The sequence below is a fragment of the Lactuca serriola genome, chromosome 8 (assembly GCF_051521515.1).
Source record: "Lactuca serriola cultivar US96UC23 chromosome 8, Lser_US96UC23_V15, whole genome shotgun sequence".
NCBI lineage: Eukaryota > Viridiplantae > Streptophyta > Magnoliopsida > Asterales > Asteraceae > Lactuca > Lactuca serriola.
Genome location: NC_136415.1, coordinates 194,457,688 through 194,474,809, shown reverse-complemented (window position 1 = coordinate 194,474,809; position 17,122 = coordinate 194,457,688). Strand labels below are relative to the sequence as shown.

At 30.3% G+C, this 17,122-nt stretch overlaps 1 long non-coding RNA gene across 2 annotated transcripts; it reads left to right on the top strand.

Annotated features, from left to right (window-relative positions):
• Positions 1 to 770: 770 nt before the first annotated feature.
• Positions 771 to 2,589, top strand: LOC145068854 (uncharacterized). Of its 2 annotated transcripts, XR_013689158.1 has the most exons (3): positions 773 to 961; positions 1,038 to 2,208; positions 2,313 to 2,589. It is a non-coding gene; the product is annotated as an uncharacterized LOC145068854 (long non-coding RNA). The 2 variants fall into 2 exon arrangements; XR_013689157.1 differs by having other exon boundaries at positions 771 to 961; positions 1,038 to 2,589.
• Positions 2,590 to 17,122: the final 14,533 nt, after the last annotated feature.

Below are 17,122 nucleotides of genomic sequence, written 5' to 3'. Positions count from 1 at the left end.
CTAGAAGATGGGAAGGACAGATCTGAGGTCCCTTGGTCTTTAGTATCATAAAAATGGAGTCTTGGTGGGAGTTTTGGCCTCGTGCATGGGTTAAAGACCTTAGAAAGGTCTTAATGGAGGCGTTGTGTGTATATGAGGCATGCAAAGGCATAAAGTTGCAACCGGTATGAAAATGAAACTTTGTACCAAAATTTGGACGTTTTAAATAACCAAAATTTTGATTATGTTTTTATGGCACAATCTTCCAAATTAGGCCCAAAACCCATCATGAGCCTAGAATCTATGGAAGCCTAACATGCAAGTCCAAAGTCCAACACAAAAGTCTGATGACCCAATAAGGCCCAAAAAATGAAAGCCTAAACATTAGCCAATACCTAGAACGTCAAGCCCAATGTCCATCTGCTAAGTATGCGGGGCGTACTCAGCTGATACACTTAGCGTACTCCTTCTGGGGCTAGTACGCGCTGCGTACCAGCTGGGTACGCCCAACATACTCCCCATTGTGCGAACTTACTCCATTAAACACTTAATCAGTTGGGTACGCCCAACGTACTCCCCAATGTTCCAACTTATATATATATATATATATATATATATATATATATATATATATATATATATATATATATATATATAAACAAAATGGCCTATGTATCTTTAAAGGCCCAATAACGTTTTTAACATAATATACTTTTTTACTTGCTTCTATTAATAATCATGCATACATCGAAGAATAAAATGAAGAATTTCAATATCCCTCCTATTTTCAAACGAAAAATTGATTCCCCCGGTTAGAAATTGGAGCACCACTGGCCCACCCTCATTATAAATGCGAAATTCTCGTTTTCAATTTTTTCCCGCTGCTTGTCGTCTCTATGTGCCGCCTCTCCGCCACTCTACCTCGCATCCGGTCATCAGCCACATATTACAACCCTAGATACTCAATCTAACCACCAATACTGTACGGTTTTGTTTGTAAATTTTCACTATTTCAATTAATAAAATTTGATTTATTTTCGACTAACACCTCATACCAGGGACGCAGCTTGTCCCCTTATCATGGCGACGACATCGTCGAGCCTTTAGCCGCCGGTCAGATTCAAGACTTCGAGTGGTTGTGGTGGACAACACTAAGATTCAACCTTCACGATTTCTGAGGCACCTGATTGCCTCCGGTCTTAGCCTCTGCATCTTAAGGTATGTTTCTGCATGTATTTCCAAGATTTCAACTCTCAATTACTAATTATCTCAATGTATTTCAGATTGCGTTTTTTCTTTCACCTTTAACTGTTTTTAGATTATATGTGAATAATAGCCTCAGAAACATCACTTTGGCATCCTTTACAGGTTAGGTTTTTTGGGTTTTTTATTGATTTATCTCGGTAGACTATTACAGTAATGTTTTGTGATATTTGGGGTTTTTAATTCCTTTACTGTGTAGATTTTTGGAGGTTTTATTGTTTATATCATTTATATCTTTGATTGTTTTGAATTTGATGGTGTATTCTTTGATTGGTTATGACTTTACATGTTTGAGTAAACGACCATCATTAACAAATGTCAGTGAACATGAACTATATATTGGATATAAATTTGTACATTATACATTTTTAGGTTGAATAATCAACAATCATGAGAATTAATTGATTTGAAGCACATAAGATATCAAATCTATTTTTTCATATTTGAAGACAGATGAGATAGTTCTATGTGGTATACTAGCAAGAAGTAAAATTTTACTGGCTTGCTATCATAAAGAACCGCCTATGCTCGAGTTTCATATCTTTTGGCATCAAATGTTATCAGTCTATCCTCACTGAGAGTTTTATCTCTCTCATCGAGAACTCATTCGTTTTGCTAATATTTTCTTGATTGTTCATTGAGTTTTTATGTTTCTTTCTAATGGTTTATGATCCTTGTACTGTTCTTAATGTTCTGCAAAATCTTTGGCATTAAAAGTGATAGGATTTGGATTCTATTATTTGATTTGTGTTTATTTGGTTTGGTAAGGTTATGTTACTTTATTCATGAATTAGTTATCAAGTTATTTTTAGTTTCTATTAAGGATGACTGCTATAAAGTATCCATTGTGGAGTGAAAAAGGGAGATGCATTTTTAGCATGTCAAATGGTTGATCACAAAACAGTTAAGGCAGCACATAAAACATTTGTTGCATGGCCAATATACATTGTCAAATGTGACTCAAAGGTTTGTTTATTCTATTTACTTCTTTATGCATTACATTTTTTCCTTCATAAACTAGTCTTTTAAATTATTATTTGTTCAAATTTGTTTCAATGTTGTTGCTATAGGTACCACATATGAATTAACTAAAGACAATGAACTTCAAAACTCCAAGAAGTGCAAAATGACTTTTATAATCAAAGATGGAACTGTCACGCATACAAGGAGCACTATCAACAAGATAAAACACTTCTAGTTTTTGGTTTATGACTTTCTTTCCTTTCCTTAGCATGTTTTATAGAATTGAATATATTACAAATATATTTTACTATTTAACTATGGAATTTATGTATGTATTATTTTCATTCGAGTTATTATTAATATCGATATCATTTTATCGTTTCACTTTGTCGATTTATGGTTATGTATATTTGACATTATTTTTTATGTGTTTGAAATATAGAAAATGTAATAATCAAATTTAATTAATGTGGCTAACATTGTAACAATAACCACACTTGAAATATTCCATATGTCTATAATAATTTTATCTCCATGTCACTAAAGTGTAAACCATAGTCATGATAGAAACTTAATGTTGTCTACAAGTATTTTATTAAACATATGTGACTAAAACTGAAATATTTATGTTGAAAATTTTGGTATGTCAAAAAGATGCCACATGTCACTTTCTTTTATAATTGTGTGACTAATAGTTTATGTATTGTGATGTAGAAACAATACTTGTGAGTCAAAATCTATAAAAAAAATGACATGATAAGATAAAATTAATGTGTCAATGGGGCAAATATAGTCATGGTGAATGAAATTGTGTGTCCCTACAACACTAATGGCTATGATTTGATTGGTTTGTGGCGTCTAAATTACAATCAATTGTTACATGAAAACTATAAGTGTGTCCAAAGGATAAGAATTGTTATGGCTATCATAAGTTTGTGTGACTAAATACCAAACAATAAGGACTATAAACATTAGTTGTATGTCTACAATCATTTTATAGTCATGCTTTAATTTAACATATGTAACTAAAAACTAAATAATATTGCTAATGATAGATAAATGTGTGTCAAAATCATAACCATTTGTCACTTATTTGTACATTCATGTGACTATAGATTCTATAATAGTCACAATTATAAAAACATTTTGTAACTATACGACATTTACAAATATGGTTTAAGTACATATATGTGACTATATTACAAACAATAGTCACACTCAATAATTTTTTTATTGTCTAACTGCTTAATTATATGTGCCTAAAAGATTGTTAATAGTCATAATGAATAATTTTTTGTGTGACAAATTATTAGCAAAACACCATAGTGAAAATAAATTCATGCGGCCATTTGTTAAACATGGTCATGCTTCGGTTACTTTTGTGTCTCTAAATGATAGTCAATAGTCATAATGAACATTTTTTGTGTGACCAATTATTAACAATACACCACAGTAAAAATAATTTCATGTGACCATTCCATGAAAGATAATCATTAAAATAACAAGAATGTGTGTCTAGAAAGGGTTTATGGCCACAATATTGGATAAAATGATAGATTACAACAACAAAAATCCATACCCTATAGCTACACATATATGCTATGGTCACAGTTTTTCATATAATACAACGACTAAATTTAAATATGGTCGTATGGTGCCTAAAATGGCACGACCTTCGGTGACACTTCTGATAAAAAAAAAGGTGTGACTATAGGCATATGGTCACGGTTTTTTGGTGTGACCATAACCCATTTTTGTACTAGTGTTAACTGCTTGATAAACATATTCTTGATAAATTATGCATTTATGTTTAATTAAGAAACGTTAATTCAATATATCATATTTAATAAAGTTATTAAAAAATTTATAATAGTATCAAGTTATACAATATTTAATTTAATAAAAATAATACATCCTAGTAAATAAAGAAAATAAATAACAATGAAGGGTTATCAATCACATTTTTTAGTAATCAATATTATCATAATTATGTAAATTCAATATTTTGTTTGCAATTATACTAAAATATTGGTTGTTGTTGAATATTCAAATTATCCCTGAATTGGTACATATTATTTTTTCTGAGAAATGTTGGTTAATTTTGTCTATTTTCAATATTTACTAATTATATATAAGAAACACTATCCTTCAATTCATTTTAATACAATGATTGTGATTTTACATTTAAATTAAAATTCTTCTAAATCTCTTAAAATTAGCATTATTTATTACCATTTTGAAATTTGAAATTCAAAACAATTGGTAATCAATAATTATAATTTTATTTGAATCAACAATTATAATTTTACATAAATAAAAAACATAAATATCTTAATTAAAAATTTATTGAAAATAATATATTAATAATTATGATTTTTTACTATAAAAATTTATTTATTTTTGTGACCGTGGTTTCTGCGGACTATAATCTAAATATCTTAATTAATAATTTATTGAAAATAATTAATTAATAATTATGACTTTTTACTATAAAATTTATTTATTTTGTAATCGTGGTTTCTACAGGTTATAACCTAATATAGTTTTAGATGAATATAAACATATCAAAAAACATTATAACATTTACCATAGCTTTTTATTTAGAGAAAACTAAATAGATTTCAAAAAAATCACCAAAATTTATTATGCAAATGGTTCTTTCTCATGTGTTTTTCTTCGGTTTAACCGGTTCAACCGGTTTATTTTTACTGGTTCAACTGGGTTTTACCAGCCGGTTCAATCCGGTTCACAAATCAACATAAAACCAGTGATAGTTGAACCGTTCTCTCTCCCGGTTCCCGGTCCAACCGGTTCGACCAGCCGGTTCAAACCGGTTTTTAAAACGTTGCTAAATTCTCAACCGAGGACCAGGTTCTCAGTCCTAGGTGTTTTCGGCCAGCTTGAAGATTTGAAGATTGTTCTTGGTGTTCTCGGTGAAAATTATGAAGATTTGAAGGATATTTCTTGAAGATATGAAAGTTTTTAGATGATACTTGAGGGTGATTTGAGAAATTTTTTGAGTAAAAAGGTGAGGAATGGCTTAATTTTTCGGATGAAAACATATATATATCGGTTGGTTTTTCGGTCGAAGAAGGGTTTGCGGTCTGAGGTCTGATTTCGGTGGGGGGGGGGGGGGGGGGTTCGGTCCGAGGGTTCTCGGTTCCAAAAGACAAGTTTTTGATTATTAAGTGTATTTCTATTCTATCCTAAAATAAAAAAACTTATATAAACATTATTTATATAATCTAAAACATGCCCCAGCCCTTATGAAATTAACGAAATAAATAAAACTCAAAATTTTATTTAACGGGTTTAACTTTTATTGACTTGAAAATAACGGGCTGTCACAAAACATATCCAGAACTGTTATAAAATTAGACCAAAATACCCCTGTCATTTGGGTGCAGCTGCCCTTATGAAATTAACGAAATAAATAAAACTCAAAATTTTATTTAATGGGTTTAACTTTTATTGACTTGAAAATAACGGGCTGTCACAAAACATATCCAGAACTGTTATAAAATTAGACCAAAATACCCCTGTCATTTGGGTGCAGCTGCATCAGTGAATCTATTTACTATTTTGCTGCATTGAGGATTAGTTATAGTAACAACCTCAGGTTTGTAATCATAGTCATGTAGCTGATGAAAATTAGACCCAAATACCACTGTAATTGGATGGTATCACTCGAAAGTAATTTTTTTGCTGCATATAGGGAGTGGTAGAGAATGTTTAGGTTTAATCAACAAAATTGTGGATAACTAGGAAACTATATATTCTTGCCTATTGGATTTCCTCCCCCGGTTGACTGTTTTACCCATCTCATTGCATCTCCTATTTTGAATATCTCACCATGGGTCTTCATGATTCAGTTGCTATTGGAATTAAGTAAACAAGTTGGCTGCTAGCTTTGCATACTCCAAATCCAAAATGAAAGATCTAGTCTAACTTAATCCTTTGGTTTAGTTAATATTTGGATTCTAACTTACATTTTCACTTCTCTTTTGGATAAAAATTAAGATAAGATGTCACAAAAATATAACTACATTCATATTTCTTACCTTTTGTATTGTCAATTTTGTATGTTTGATGATGATATTTAATAGGCTTTTCGACGTGACACGAAACAGCTCATGGGTCAGTGACACGACATCGAGGTAAATTACCGTTTTGGTGACATATTTGCAATTTCTAACATTTTTGGAAATAGATAAATGCATATTGTACTTGGTCTTTTTAATTTATTTAGGACTAATTGCAAGAAATAACATCACATTTTCATTGTTCTTTTCTTATAGAATCCTACTTTCAATGTGTAATGTTTAAGTGCAAGAAAAAGCTAACTTACTTTCATATATAAGACCGAAAAAGCCCAATTATACTGAAAAACCGATTATAGAAACTAAACTGATATTTCTTGCAAACTCATTGAATGAAAGAAAATTATGTTGTTTTGTGGCCTACAATGATCGAATGATTATATTAGAAACAAGTGCTATATCTCATTGTCCCTTAATGATTGTTTTTTATAATTTTAATAGAATTTTATTGATCCTTTTTTGTGCAGGTGTAACAGAAGTGTTTAAATTTTTCAATGTTTGGGATCTATGGATAAGAAAATGTCAAAACGATTTCTTTCTTTTGCCCTCGACAACATTCGCAAGAGAAAAGTAACATATTGAGTTAAACTTTTGTTTTTTTCAATTTATCTTATTGTTAACTTCTATTTGTCTTTTTTATTTATAATATTTGTTGTTAACTTATGTATTTTTTTGTCACGTATTCATATTTTGAGCAGCATTAAGCTGGATTATATTTTAAATGAAGTGAAAAGTTGAGGTGATGAAGTAGTTGTATAATAATTTTGAAATTACTCTTTTGGAAATGAATGGGTTTGATAGAATTTTTTTTATCTTATCTCTTTTTTCAAATAAAGATTGTATACATTTTTGTAGGATATGTAAGTTACTAAGTTCATACATTTATCCTAATATTTAACTATCAGGTGGTATTTCATATAAGTTCTGGTGGAGTGGTGATGTGTGAAAGGAGAGAGGTATCTAGAGGGTGTGAGTTGTTTTGTTGGAGAAAAATGGGGTGAGTATGGGCTCTAAAAGAGAAAAAGTAGGTGAGTGTGGGCTCTAAAAGAGCTTCCGTCAAGGACAATTGCTACCATATTAAAGGAAGAGGGGGTATCCACGTACACATGAAAAGAATGGTAACCTTCAAGATACTGTAATAGGATGTTATAATAAAAAATATATGAAAATGGGTTGATGATTCTTGCATTTAACAAGTATCCAAGTTTATATGCACAAAGATTATACATCAAATCTTTCAATGGCCTTTTCCAGTGATGATCAAGCAATTCATGCACACCATTTGGCACGTTACAACACTACCCATGTGAAGAAGAATCAAATTTCATGAGTGCGAACAACCAAAAGTTTTAAGCTACTAAGTTTTGGAATCTAAAAAATAATAAAAAGCTTTTAGTGTATCAAAATTAATTTATAAGATGAAATATTTTAATATTTTCTTTATTTATTATTTGTTGTTTGTAGTTTGTAATTGTTACTAAATAAATATATAATAAATGAGTAATATTTAATGCAAATGTCATTTGCTTTGTGATTTTTCAATGTCTTGGTGGTAACACTTTTCTATTTTGTTTCATCATTAAATTATAGTAACGAAGTTAATAACTACAAAAGAGCTAAACATGTTTTGAATAAAAAAAAAATGAATTAACTAAAAATTTTAATTTGATGAAACATTGTCAATAATGTAAAACACTTAACTATTTGAGCAAACAAATTAATCGTAATTAGAAACTAATTCTGAAAGAGAACTATTTGTCTTTAGAAATTAATTTTTGAAAAAACTATTCACACATGTTATGTTGTTTAGCGCAGATAAACGACCAGTATATATGAAATTATGTCACCTTAACCTTATATTTTGGACAACAATTCATCCAAAATTTGAACTATATGATGATAATCGGCGATACATGAGAAATTGTTTCATATTAACAAAACATGTGTTTTGACTTTTTTATTATGAAAACGTGAATTTAAAAGTGGTTAAGGACGTGAAAAGAAAAAAAAAAGAGAAACGGTTATTAAAACCACCTTTGAATCTATATTACCATTAGGTCGGGCGAAGCGGGGAGCTTCCCGTCAAGCGGAACACCGCACAGTCGGCGCGGGAACGGGTTGTGCGGGAAACGGAGAGGGGAGCCTCTCCCGCTCTCTCTCTCTCTCTCTTGCTGTGATTGGCCGGCGTTTTTTTTTTTTTTTTTTTTTTTTTTTTTTTTTTTTTTTTTTTGGTGAAAATAACCGTAGAATAACGGTAAAAAATGTTTTTTTTTTTTTTTTTTCTGTAATGGCTACTTTGGTTTTTATTTATTATTTTTTTTATCCTTTTACCACTACTATAAATATATACATATAACTTAAAAACATCACATTATCCTCTATTCTCTCTACTTTATATCAACAAAAAAAAATGAATCCCGACAAGCAAACCCCAACTTCCGATCGAAGGAAAAAAAGCCATGGTTCGAGTATAAACATCCCTCCTCGCAACATTTTTGCTATCGACTTATCCCCGCAAGGAGTTTACCGCCCCCAACTCGATGCTCCCATTCAATCCCCACTACGATTCCAATACCAAAGTGTTGGCTAATATTACCCGATGCAAGTTCCAAATGTTACGTCGCAAATGTTTTCAAACTTTGTTGTGTTTCTGGATCAACAATCGCCAAATCAACCTCAACCCCAAACTCAAACTGAAACTCAAACCCAAACCCAACACCACCACCAACTTGTCGATGAATCGGATGACGCGGAAAAAGAAGACATAGTTCCCGAAACTCAACCAACACCACCACCACAAAGACGTAAAAGGAAAAAACAAGTGCGCGAGGGTGTCGCACAACCGGGAAGACAAAAGCCGATAACATGGGTTCCACACGAGAACTAGTTTTGGTCAAAGCTTGGGTTGATATTTATGAAGATTCGATTCAGGGAAACGCACAACCGGGATAACATTTTTGGTTTCACATTTTAGAACGATTTTGAGAGGAGCTAGGAAAATGTGACGACTATCGTACGAAACATCAACTTAATTCGAAGTTTCAAGAAATAGCATCGGGGGTTTCAAAAATAAACGAGTTGTACAACAACCTAAAAACCCAACGAAAAAGCAATCAAGGCGACGAAGAAATACTTCAAGAAGAATTGCAGATTTACCTTGAGGAAGTCGGAAAATCATTCAAGTGGCACGATTGTTGGAAATTATTGGTCCGAAGTCCTAGGTGGAAAAAATACAAGCAAGATTTTATTTTTGGAGTCCAACAATCAAAGCAAACGAAAAATGGCTCTAGTGGTTACACAACCTCCTCCGATGCTCGTGTCGGTCTAGATTTAAATCAGGACGACGAACTCGAGCTAGAAGAAATTGTCCGCCTAATGGGTAGGGACAATGCGAAGAGAAAGGGAAAAGGGACTTCTTTGAGTGCATCTGATTTCAGCATGGACATTGACGAAATGTGGAAGATAACATCGTCGTTTGATCGATATAATCTAAATTTCTCCGAACGTTTGGCTTTCGACAAAGAAAAAGAAGAAACAAGGAAAAAGGAGCGGGCGGGGAGACAAGAAATGGAAGACATGAAGTCTTTGATGGAAAACGTTGATCATCTCTCGGGGCCGGCTCTCGAGCTCGTGATGAAGAAGAGGGAAAAAATTCTGAAAAAATATTTTCCGTAGGTCATTGTTGGTTTGTTTGGTTTTTAGTTTGTGTGTGTGTTTTTTTTTAATTTTCTACTTTTTTATATTTTAGGTTTAATGTAAGTTTTATTTTAATTAATGAAATGCTTTTTTATTTTTAATTAAAATTTATGTTTAGTATTAATTTAAAAATTATAATTCATAACAAAAAAATTAATTTTATTTAATAAAAAAAGTGAGGGAAGGGCTTTCCACCCATTCCTTGGCTTTTAGGTGAAGGAAAGGAGGGTGAGGGAAAGAGGGTATGACCCACCAAAAATGAGGGAAACTTCCGTCCCACTCCTTCCAGTCTTACAACCAATGTTTTAAAAACCGGTTTGAACCGGCCGGTCGAACCGGTTGGACCGGAAACCGGGAGAAGGAGCGGTTCAACTATCACCTGTTTTACATTGATTTTTGAACCGGATTAAACCGACCGGTTTTTAGAAAAAAACCGGTTGAACTGGTCAAAAATAAACCGGTTAAACCGAATAAAAACACATGAAAAAAAACCATTTACATAATAAACTTTAATGATTTTTTTTTCAAATCTATTTAGTTTTTTTATAAATAAAAACATACGGTAAATATTATAAATTTTTTTGATGTATTTGTATTCATCAAAAACTATATTTCGTTTCGGTATTATACTTTATTTTCTTTCTGACGTATATGGATTGATGTAAAAACACTAAAACTTATGGTTATGTGTTATTTTAATGTATTTGGATTCATCTACAACTTATTTTTATGTGTATTTTAATGTTTGAACTTGTAAACATCAAATTCATAATTTCTATATATATGTATGTGTAGGAAAATAGAAAAAAAAAACATAAAAAATATAGAAACCGGTTCACCCAGCGGTTGAACCGGTTAAACCGGGAACCGGTCACCATACCGGTTCAACTAAAAAACCGGTTTTTAAAACATTGCTTACAACCTCCCATGTAAACTTATTATCATACTAATAAATTGAATTTCTAAAGTACAAGTGTTTGATTTTTATAAGAAAACATATGTTTTCGCCTCGCATAATATTTATGTTTTCGCACGAACTACTTGTGTTTGTGTGTGTGTGTGTGTATATATATATATATATATATATATATATATATATATATATATCATTATATATTTATGAAGGAAACATTTTTTCTTTCACTACATTCATTTGAAACTCCCATTCTTTTTTCCTTTCACCACATTCATTTGAAACTCCCATGACTTTTTAATTTCTTTCTAATAATAATTATAATTTTGTAAATTAGGATAAATAAATATCAAACCTAAAGTTTAATCATATATCAACTAAATTTCAATATTAAAATAATATCTTTACATATACTTATAAAATTATGTTTTTTTAACTTTTAGCATGTTATACTTAATTTATTAATTTTAGTATATTGTTGGATGTAAACCATTATCATTTTAAATGTATAATTTTGGAACAATTTATATAAAAATACTTAAATTATTAATTTAAATATAACATTATAGGGTCAAATTAAATATAAATTTTAGTTTAACTTAAACAACCCAAAACATATTTTATAAATATTTAAAAGTGATAAATTATAATGTCTTTCTAATTATGATTATAAGTTGGTTATTAAGATTAAACAAATATCAAATCTAAAATGTAAGGATAAATAGATTTAATCTTAATTTTAAAATAATATATTTACTTCTATTTATAAAGTTATGTCTTTAAATTTTAACATATTATTATTAATTTATTAGATTTAAAATGTTGTTGTATGTAAACCATTGTCAGTTTAAAACTACAACTTTTGAACAGTTTGGACAAAATACTTAAATTGTTAATTTAAATATAATATTACTGTGTCAACATAAATATAAATTTCAGTTCCACTAAAAAAACTAAAGAATATTTTGTAAATAGTTAAAAATGATACATTATAGTGATAAATGCAAAAACTAAATTGTAATATCAATTTAACTAAAATATTTCCTAAATATATTTTTATAATCGTTAAAAGTTTTCAAATAAGTAAATTAAAATAACGTATAATAACAATAGTTAAAAATAACTCCATATAAACGATTATATTGTTACCTTTAAAATCAAAAAATCATGTTTGATGTTTTAAATAATTATAATGATAAATAGATTTTAAAAAATTAATTAACAATAACAACAACCATAAATAACATTAAACCATATATAATATTTAATTTTATTGATGTGTAACTCATGTGTATAAGTCATTCAAACGAATGAGATTTTGAAGTTATAATAGATTTATATATTATCATATAATTCAAAGTAATCAATATATTATATCAATTTAGTATGCGAACTATTATATCAAATTTGACAACAACGTTGTTGTCATATTAAAAAAAACATATATTTGTATAAACTTTACTAAATATAGGTGTTTCTGTGTATTATAATGTCAACTCAAATATAAATTTCAGTTCCATTTAAAAAACCAAAGAATTTTTTGTAAATAGTTAAAATTGATAAATGCAAAAACTAAATTGCAATCTCAAATTAACTAAAATATTTCCTAAAAATATTTTTATAATCGTTAAAAGTTTCGAAATAAATAGCTTAAAATAACTTACAATAACAATAGTTAAAAATAACTTTATATAAATGATTATATTGTTAGCATTAAAATAAAAAAAATACAATGTTTGATGTTTTAAATAATTATAATGATATAAATTAAAACATTAAGCAAATAAATTTTAAAAAATTAATTAACAATAACAACAACTATAAATAACATTAAATCATATATTATATTTAATTTTATTCATGTGTAACTCGCGAATAGAAGTCATTCAACCAATTGAAATTATGAAGTTACATCTTTTTGCCGAACACCTACAATGCTATATATATTGTAGTTGAAAATGAAAATTATGTAAGAGGAAGATAAATGTGTAATTTATAAAAATAATGGAAGTAAAATCAAGTTAAAAGTTAAATTATAAGAACATTGGACAATTAGAATGTATTATATGATACAAAACGACGTAATATGTGAGTTTGGGTACCTAAACTTATATACCCTTAAGAGTATATTCACTTTTCCCCTATATATATATATATATATATATATATTCTCTTTTAATAAAAAACTTCTAAACATGACACATATCAATTTTCTATACATCTTCTTTGCCACATGGCATGTTTTGTAGTTTATCATTGCTTTGCTTTCCCGCTCATTTTGAATATCTGTTTCATAAATGGTCTCCCAAGAAATCATCAAATATTCTTCCGTATTTCTATCCCAAAAAATCAGCCAAAATATTCCAATTCCCATTGCATCCTTTGTCCCTGAATATGTTAGACTCTGTTATTAAATGACAGTTAGTTAGTTAGTTAAAGGGTATCGTTGTAATTTCATATAAAGGTTGTTAGTTCTGTTTGATAGAAACAATTATTTATGTATCAATGTAAATAGATAAGTTAGATCAATGAAATAAAACAGACTCGAATATCATCTTCTCCAATGATATCTCAAGATCAATATCAATAGTTGCTTCAACTCCTTCAAAACAATTCTATTGCATCTTCATCATCCATAATTCATTCTGGTTCTTCTCTTACTGATGGAGCTATGCAACCTGAAGGTACAACTTTTGATTTTAAACATTTTGCTACCAATGTTTACAAATCATCAGATTTATTACAACCACATTTATCTTGGATAATAGATTCTGGAGCAACTGATCACATCTGTTCCAATAAATATCTTTTCTCATCTTTGTCTAAACTTTCACAGACTCAATTCATTGGTCTTCCTAATGGCAATGATACAACTGTTTCTTTTGTTGGTAATGTGCCATTACATGAGTCTCTTGTTCTTCAAAATGTTTTATATGTTCCCTCTTTCAAATATAATCTTGTTTCTATTCCCAAGATTACTTCTCAATATCAAACTTTTGCCATCTTTACTGATAATCATTATCTGGTGCAGGACCCTTCAGTAAAGAATAAAGTTGCTCTTGGCTCTTTTGGCAAAAGAATCAATGATCTATATGTTTTTCATCATCATGTAATACAAAAGACTCTTTCATTTTGTTTTTCTGTATTACCTTTTATGAATAATTCTTCTTTCAATGTAATGAATTGTTCATCTTCTAATATGAAACGGCATAGAAGATTTGGTCATCTTCCAATTAACAAGTTAAAATTACTTTCTCTTGTTAATACATCTGATATTTCATTGATTGAGTCTTGTGACATTTGTTTCAAATCTAAACAACACAGACACCTTTTTCCTAAAAGCATTTCTGTTGCTAATAATGCTTTTGATCTTGTTCATGTCGACATTTGGGGACCTTATAAACATTTATCTCATGATGGTTTCAAGTTTTTTCTTACCATTGTTGATGATCATAGCCGACATACATGGGTTCATATGCTTTCACATAAGAGTTATGCTCTTACTTTGATAAAAAATTTTGTTAGTTATGCTCAAAATCAGTTTCATAGAAATGTCAAAATCATTAGAACTGATAATGCTTTTGAGCTTGGATCAAGTCATGAAGGAATTACATATTTTCAATCCATGGGCATACTTCATCAAAAGTCAACTCTTCACACCCCTCAACAGAATGGCCTTGTTGAAAGAAAACATAGACACATTTTAGAAGTTGCAAGATCTTTATATTTTCAATCTGGTTTGGGTATTGCTTTTTGGAATGAATGTATCAAGACTGTTGTTCACCTTATTAACAGAATGCCCACAAAAGTTCTTCACAATGCCACTCCTTATGAAGTTCTAATGGGAAAGAAACCAAATTTGTCATATTTGCAAGTGTTTGGATGTTTGTGCTTTGTTGCTACATCACCTGTTGGACGTGATAAATTTATGTCTAGATCTCATTCTTGTGTTCTTATTGGCTACCCTACTGGTCAAAAAGCTTATAAAGTCTTGAATCTAGTTAATAAGCACATTCATGTTTCAAGAGATGTTATTTTCTTTGAGGATTTATTTCCTCTTCATTCCATGATTAAACCTCCTTTACATTCATCATTTTCTCATATTCCAACTAATTCAACCGATATTCTTGAAAATTCCAATTATACCCCTGACTCTGCTTTTGAACATCCACATACTCATGATCCCACTCATGATCCTATTCCCACTCATGATCCTATTCCTCATCCTATTCCCACTTGCAGGTCTACTAGAATACATCAACCACCAATAAGACTTCAAGATTACATATATAATCATGTTGGTTCTGATCATCTCTGTTGTCATACTCTCACTAATATGTGCATACCAGATGCAATTTTTACTTCATCAACAATAAATACCCTCAATCGTTCCTTTGCTTTTCATTCAACATTACATTTTCCTAAACCAGCATTTTATCATCAAGCTAAAGGGAATAAAGATTAAAAAGCAGCAATGCAAAAGGAACTTCAAGCTCTTGTTTCAAACAACACATGGGATATTGTTAAACTTCCTAAAGGCAAGAAACCCATTTCATGTAGATGGGTTTACAAAGTCAAATACAAAGCAGATGGCTCAATTGAAAGGCATAAGGCCCGTTTAGTTGCCAAGGGTTTCACTCAACAGGAAGGAATAGATTATCATGATACTTTCTCTCCAGTAGTCAATTTCAATACTGTAAGATGTATAGTATCATTGGCTGTAAAGAAAGGGTGGACAATTCAACAATTAGATGTTAATAATGCCTTCCTTCATGGTGATTTACATGAAGAAGTATACATGAAGATTCCTCCTGGTTTTCAGGTTGACTCTCCTCATCTTGTTTGTAGACTTAAAAAGTCATTGTATGGCTTAAAACAAGCATCCAGGCAATTGTATTCTAAACTTTCTGATGCTCTCAAAGTTCAAGGCTATACACATTCTCATAATGACTATTCTCTTTTTCTAAAGAAAACCAAAGATTCCATAGTGATTGTTGTTGTGTATGTTGATGACATTCTTGTTACTGGTGATAATCTGGAAGAAATCACAAAGTTAAAAACTTTTCTTAATGATAAGTTCAAAATCAAGGATTTGGGACAAATAAATTTCTTTCTTGGTCTTGAATTCACCAAAGTCACAAATGGGATGATTGTACATCAAAGCAAGTTCATTCGAGAATTGTTAGCTTCATACTCAATCGAAGAAGACACTCCTGTTTCCTCTCCATTACCACACAAAGTTCATCTTCTTCCCAAAATGTCTAATCCTCTCAAAAATCCTACTGAGTACAGACAATTAATTGGAAAACTGAATTTTCTTCTTCATACAAGACCTGACTTAGCTTACTCAGTTCAATATTTGAGTCAATTCAATCAACAGCCATCTCAAGATCATTTCGATGTTGCTATGCATACTTTACACTATCTCAAAGGAACACTTCATCAAGGTTTATTCTTCAATAACACTCAAAATTATAAATTGGAGGCATATTGTGATTCAGACTGGGTAGCTTGTCCTATAACCAGGAGATCTGTTAGTGGTTTCTTCATTATGTTTGGTGATGCACCTATTTCTTGGAAATCCAAGAAACAAATAACTGTTTCATTATCTTCTGTTGAAGCAGAATACAGGTCTATGAGAAGAGTCTGTTCTGAATTAGCTTGGTTGAGTCGATTATTTCATGAACTTGATGTATCTCACATTAATCCAATTCCATTAAAATGTGACAACCAAGCAGCTATTTACATAGCCACCAATCTAGTTTTTCATGAGAGGACCAAACATATAGAGATAGACTGCCACTTTGTTAGAGAAAAGCTAAAAGAAGGGTTAATTTCGTTGTCCCATGTTAACTCTGATGCTCAATTAGCAGATGTTCTAACTAAGTCATTAAATGGAGTTCTTCATCAAAAATCTATTTCCAAGCTGCATTTACAGTCTACAGCTTGTGGGGGGTGTTAGACTCTGTTATTAAATGACAGTTAGTTAGTTAGCTAAAGGGTATTGTTGTAATTTCATATAAAGGTTGTTAGTTCTGTTTGATAGAAACAGTTATTTATGTATCAATGTAAATAGATATCAATGAAATAAAACAGACTCGAATATCATCTTCTCTTTCATCTTGTTTCTCTCAAAGCTTCTTTAATGGTGAAAGATAACAGAATAAAGCAAGAAATTATGAAAATCAACATTCAAATCCAAATCCCC